Raw genomic sequence first — 7,293 nt, 5'->3', positions numbered from 1 at the left:
TATTCAAATTGTGAATTATTGCTGATGCCCTCCCTTCAAATTTCTAGAAAAGTTCACATTTTTTTGGTAAGGAAACACTTAGTGCTCCCTTAACATCTTCACCTTTTTGAGTATTATGATTAAATTTCATTTTCATAAATACTTCTTCGCTAAGTTTCATTTTTAAAAGTTCCTGCATTATTAACTTGTCTTTGTTATCCATATTCAGGTTGGTTAACTTGTTTGGACCCAAGTACATAGATCTCAGCCACCAACAGTTTGAGTGTCCACCACCACCACCACACACGTATGAACTAGTGGGACATTTAGAGCAGTCACAAGTATAACAACGCACAGTAGCATTAAGCATTCAGGCAGATCCAGGATTTCCCTCGACATTTGTTAAACTGTAGGAGGTGCCGTCTTGACTGGTTTTAGCTACAAGTGAGAACTTCTCTGCATCTAGCCTCTTCCATTGTATATTAAATGAACTTAGCTGACTGTTTGAAGACTAAGTCTCATGATTTATACCCTTGTTATGGAGTATGCTTCTTTGCATATGTAATTCTTATAAGATTTTTTTTTTTAATTAAAAAATTAATTATAATTAACTTTTTTTTCAGCAAAATTTTTTTTTAACTAGATTTCTATACAAATAATGAATTTATCTATCATGTGCAATTTACAGAATGTAAATATCTTTTAAAATAAAAAAGTTTTGCTGATTTTAAGAATATTTTCTTCATGAATTTATGATTTTATCCGATCAATTTTCTGTTATTTGAGATGTCATAGATAAGGATCAATAATTCTTTAACTGTTGGTTCAAATCTATTGAAACTTTGCACAATAACTACTGAGATGTATATCTTTATTTTAAAAGTGCAGTTTTAAGTCTGGAAAAAAAATTAAAGTCTGACAGAGGGCATATTTTGAACACTTCAATCTGCAATTGTAAGCTTATTTTTGGGGTTACATGGATGAAACTTGGCCAGAAACTTGAAAATTCAATAAGAAAAACAATGGTGTAATTATTTTTAAAATTTGAATTAAACTTTTTAAATTAAACTGAAATTTAAATTTATGAAATTTTTAAAAAGTTTGTTTTTCAATTTAAAGTTTCAGAAGGGGTCACAGTAAGGTCATTTTGATGGTATTATGTATTCATACACTTGTAAGTTAAAATGGAGGGATTTTTCAAAAAATATCAGCAAAGAATATTAGAAAAGAGCCACCTGGCAAGAAATAACAAATGTCTTATATGGGATCAGGGGACAACAAAAGATGGAAAATATGGGCTTATTTCTTTCCAGTATCATATTTCTGGGACCTGGAAAAAGTAAAAAGCCCATAAATTCAGTTTTATGGTTTTTAATTAGTTTTTGATAAGTTTTAAATATTAAATACAACACTTTATGCCATTTTATGTGTCAAAAAAGTTTGTGTGGGAATGCGGGTCACATTACTGAAGAGCCGCATCACATAAATAACCACAGAATATTTCGTAAACTCAGAAAATCTTGCCAGGGGCTCTCCAATTTTCCAGATTGGGGCCTGGATTTTTTTTGGAAGATATATAAGGGGTAGGGCTACAGCTTATATAAACAATTTTAACTGAATGTACAACAATTTTAGACTCCTTTTTAAAGATTTTGGTGGTCCTTAAAAGGACCGTTAATTTTGTCTGTATCTTTTTCAGCAGTAGATGAATGCAGCTATATCTTCCTTTGATTTTGGAACTTTTGAAGAACAGCTTCTGGTAGGTATATTCTTCTTAGCAGGTATTACTCTACCATATGAATGATCGTCCTTTATGCTTTTACAAATGCAGCATCAAGTTTTGGATCAGGTTGCCCTTTTTTATATCTATCTGTACATTTACTTCGATCCTTTTCTTCCACATGAACCTTAGTCTTCTGTCCGGTGCGTTGTAAATTTTTCTTTTTCCTTTCTGGAGTATTTTGGTGTACTTTGTTCCGTTCACACTCCCTTTACATCTGGTCGAAGTGTTTTAATGAACCTATTGAGATTTTAAAACCAATACATTCTGCTTTTTGTCACAAGGAATAAGCTATACCATTATTCAAATTGTGAATTATTGCTGATGCCCTCCCTTCAAATTTCTAGAAAAGTTCACATTTTTTTGGTAAGGAAACACTTAGTGCTCCCTTAACATCTTCACCTTTTTGAGTATTATGATTAAATTTCATTTTCATAAATACTTCTTCGCTAAGTTTCATTTTTAAAAGTTCCTGCATTATTAACTTGTCTTTGTTATCCATATTCAGGTTGGTTAACTTGTTTGGACCCAAGTACATAGATCTCAGCCACCAACAGTTTGAGTGTCCACCACCACCACCACACACGTATGAACTAGTGGGACATTTAGAGCAGTCACAAGTATAACAACGCACAGTAGCATTAAGCATTCAGGCAGATCCAGGATTTCCCTCGACATTTGTTAAACTGTAGGAGGTGCCGTCTTGACTGGTTTTAGCTACAAGTGAGAACTTCTCTGCATCTAGCCTCTTCCATTGTATATTAAATGAACTTAGCTGACTGTTTGAAGACTAAGTCTCATGATTTATACCCTTGTTATGGAGTATGCTTCTTTGCATATGTAATTCTTATAAGATTTTTTTTTTTAATTAAAAAATTAATTATAATTAACTTTTTTTTCAGCAAAATTTTTTTTTAACTAGATTTCTATACAAATAATGAATTTATCTATCATGTGCAATTTACAGAATGTAAATATCTTTTAAAATAAAAAAGTTTTGCTGATTTTAAGAATATTTTCTTCATGAATTTATGATTTTATCCGATCAATTTTCTGTTATTTGAGATGTCATAGATAAGGATCAATAATTCTTTAACTGTTGGTTCAAATCTATTGAAACTTTGCACAATAACTACTGAGATGTATATCTTTATTTTAAAAGTGCAGTTTTAAGTCTGGAAAAAAAATTAAAGTCTGACAGGAATAGGATCCCAGTTACGGCAACCAGTCCGGTACCCACGAATGTAGTTCTTAAAAAAAATATATAACTTTTATTTAAAATGGTGTAGTTTTATTATTACACAAGTTCTGTAACTGAATGTAGATTTATTTGAAAGGGTAGGCTTTCTAGCTTGAATTTCTGTAAAAATTTTGATTGATTTAAATGTAATCAGGCGTCGGTACATAGAGTAAATTGCCTAAATTCTAGCCTTTATTCTTCCCCGGAAGTAGATGGACCTACCCTGTTGTCAATAGAAACAAAATTTTGCAACGGAATGCCGGTCATGAGGCACTGAGATTGTACTTAGAAACTTCGAAACAAATGCCTAACATGAAACAGAAGTCCCAAGGTGGCTATCAAAATTATTTATTGGACAGCACCCCATTTATTTACTATGATTTTCAATGCGTTTCAATGGGGGAAATAACTGGGTCCCCGTTCCTGTCAGAGGGCATATTTTGAACACTTCAATCTGCAATTGTAAGCTTATTTTTGGGGTTACATGGATGAAACTTGGCCAGAAACTTGAAAATCCAATAAGAAAAACAATGGTGTAATTATTTTTAAAATTTGAATTAAACTTTTTAAATTAAACTGAAATTTAAATTTATGAAATTTTTAAAAAGTTTGTTTTTCAATTTAAAGTTTCAGAAGGGGTCACAGTAAGGTCATTTTGATGGTATTATGTATTCATACACTTGTAAGTTAAAATGGAGGGATTTTTCAAAAAATATCAGCAAAGAATATTAGAAAAGAGCCACCTGGCAAGAAATAACAAATGTCTTATATGGGATCAGGGGACAACAAAAGATGGAAAATATGGGCTTATTTCTTTCCAGTATCATATTTCTGGGACCTGGAAAAAGTAAAAAGCCCATAAATTCAGTTTTATGGTTTTTAATTAGTTTTTGATAAGTTTTAAATATTAAATACAACACTTTATGCCATTTTATGTGTCAAAAAAGTTTGTGTGGGAATGCGGGTCACATTACTGAAGAGCCGCATCACATAAATAACCACAGAATATTTCGTAAACTCAGAAAATCTTGCCAGGGGCTCTCCAATTTTCCAGATTGGGGCCTGGATTTTTTTTGGAAGATATATAAGGGGTAGGGCTACAGCTTATATAAACAATTTTAACTGAATGTACAACAATTTTAGACTCCTTTTTAAAGATTTTGGTGGTCCTTAAAAGGACCGTTAATTTTGTCTGTATCTTTTTCAGCAGTAGATGAATGCAGCTATATCTTCCTTTGATTTTGGAACTTTTGAAGAACAGCTTCTGGTAGGTATATTCTTCTTAGCAGGTATTACTCTACCATATGAATGATCGTCCTTTATGCTTTTACAAATGCAGCATCAAGTTTTGGATCAGGTTGCCCTTTTTTATATCTATCTGTACATTTACTTCGATCCTTTTCTTCCACATGAACCTTAGTCTTCTGTCCGGTGCGTTGTAAATTTTTCTTTTTCCTTTCTGGAGTATTTTGGTGTACTTTGTTCCGTTCACACTCCCTTTACATCTGGTCGAAGTGTTTTAATGAACCTATTGAGATTTTAAAACCAATACATTCTGCTTTTTGTCACAAGGAATAAGCTATACCATTATTCAAATTGTGAATTATTGCTGATGCCCTCCCTTCAAATTTCTAGAAAAGTTCACATTTTTTTGGTAAGGAAACACTTAGTGCTCCCTTAACATCTTCACCTTTTTGAGTATTATGATTAAATTTCATTTTCATAAATACTTCTTCGCTAAGTTTCATTTTTAAAAGTTCCTGCATTATTAACTTGTCTTTGTTATCCATATTCAGGTTGGTTAACTTGTTTGGACCCAAGTACATAGATCTCAGCCACCAACAGTTTGAGTGTCCACCACCACCACCACACACGTATGAACTAGTGGGACATTTAGAGCAGTCACAAGTATAACAACGCACAGTAGCATTAAGCATTCAGGCAGATCCAGGATTTCCCTCGACATTTGTTAAACTGTAGGAGGTGCCGTCTTGACTGGTTTTAGCTACAAGTGAGAACTTCTCTGCATCTAGCCTCTTCCATTGTATATTAAATGAACTTAGCTGACTGTTTGAAGACTAAGTCTCATGATTTATACCCTTGTTATGGAGTATGCTTCTTTGCATATGTAATTCTTATAAGATTTTTTTTTTTAATTAAAAAATTAATTATAATTAACTTTTTTTTCAGCAAAATTTTTTTTTAACTAGATTTCTATACAAATAATGAATTTATCTATCATGTGCAATTTACAGAATGTAAATATCTTTTAAAATAAAAAAGTTTTGCTGATTTTAAGAATATTTTCTTCATGAATTTATGATTTTATCCGATCAATTTTCTGTTATTTGAGATGTCATAGATAAGGATCAATAATTCTTTAACTGTTGGTTCAAATCTATTGAAACTTTGCACAATAACTACTGAGATGTATATCTTTATTTTAAAAGTGCAGTTTTAAGTCTGGAAAAAAAATTAAAGTCTGACAGGAATAGGATCCCAGTTACGGCAACCAGTCCGGTACCCACGAATGTAGTTCTTAAAAAAAATATATAACTTTTATTTAAAATGGTGTAGTTTTATTATTACACAAGTTCTGTAACTGAATGTAGATTTATTTGAAAGGGTAGGCTTTCTAGCTTGAATTTCTGTAAAAATTTTGATTGATTTAAATGTAATCAGGCGTCGGTACATAGAGTAAATTGCCTAAATTCTAGCCTTTATTCTTCCCCGGAAGTAGATGGACCTACCCTGTTGTCAATAGAAACAAAATTTTGCAACGGAATGCCGGTCATGAGGCACTGAGATTGTACTTAGAAACTTCGAAACAAATGCCTAACATGAAACAGAAGTCCCAAGGTGGCTATCAAAATTATTTATTGGACAGCACCCCATTTATTTACTATGATTTTCAATGCGTTTCAATGGGGGAAATAACTGGGTCCCCGTTCCTGTCAGAGGGCATATTTTGAACACTTCAATCTGCAATTGTAAGCTTATTTTTGGGGTTACATGGATGAAACTTGGCCAGAAACTTGAAAATTCAATAAGAAAAACAATGGTGTAATTATTTTTAAAATTTGAATTAAACTTTTTAAATTAAACTGAAATTTAAATTTATGAAATTTTTAAAAAGTTTGTTTTTCAATTTAAAGTTTCAGAAGGGGTCACAGTAAGGTCATTTTGATGGTATTATGTATTCATACACTTGTAAGTTAAAATGGAGGGATTTTTCAAAAAATATCAGCAAAGAATATTAGAAAAGAGCCACCTGGCAAGAAATAACAAATGTCTTATATGGGATCAGGGGACAACAAAAGATGGAAAATATGGGCTTATTTCTTTCCAGTATCATATTTCTGGGACCTGGAAAAAGTAAAAAGCCCATAAATTCAGTTTTATGGTTTTTAATTAGTTTTTGATAAGTTTTAAATATTAAATACAACACTTTATGCCATTTTATGTGTCAAAAAAGTTTGTGTGGGAATGCGGGTCACATTACTGAAGAGCCGCATCACATAAATAACCACAGAATATTTCGTAAACTCAGAAAATCTTGCCAGGGGCTCTCCAATTTTCCAGATTGGGGCCTGGATTTTTTTTGGAAGATATATAAGGGGTAGGGCTACAGCTTATATAAACAATTTTAACTGAATGTACAACAATTTTAGACTCCTTTTTAAAGATTTTGGTGGTCCTTAAAAGGACCGTTAATTTTGTCTGTATCTTTTTCAGCAGTAGATGAATGCAGCTATATCTTCCTTTGATTTTGGAACTTTTGAAGAACAGCTTCTGGTAGGTATATTCTTCTTAGCAGGTATTACTCTACCATATGAATGATCGTCCTTTATGCTTTTACAAATGCAGCATCAAGTTTTGGATCAGGTTGCCCTTTTTTATATCTATCTGTACATTTACTTCGATCCTTTTCTTCCACATGAACCTTAGTCTTCTGTCCGGTGCGTTGTAAATTTTTCTTTTTCCTTTCTGGAGTATTTTGGTGTACTTTGTTCCGTTCACACTCCCTTTACATCTGGTCGAAGTGTTTTAATGAACCTATTGAGATTTTAAAACCAATACATTCTGCTTTTTGTCACAAGGAATAAGCTATACCATTATTCAAATTGTGAATTATTGCTGATGCCCTCCCTTCAAATTTCTAGAAAAGTTCACATTTTTTTGGTAAGGAAACACTTAGTGCTCCCTTAACATCTTCACCTTTTTGAGTATTATGATTAAATTTCATTTTCATAAATACTTCTTCGCTAAGTTTCATTTTTAAAAGTTCCTGCAT

The sequence above is a fragment of the Mytilus californianus genome, unplaced genomic scaffold (assembly GCF_021869535.1).
Source record: "Mytilus californianus isolate M0D057914Y unplaced genomic scaffold, xbMytCali1.0.p SCAF_1, whole genome shotgun sequence".
NCBI lineage: Eukaryota > Metazoa > Mollusca > Bivalvia > Mytilida > Mytilidae > Mytilus > Mytilus californianus.
This window is presented reverse-complemented; position numbering follows the sequence as displayed.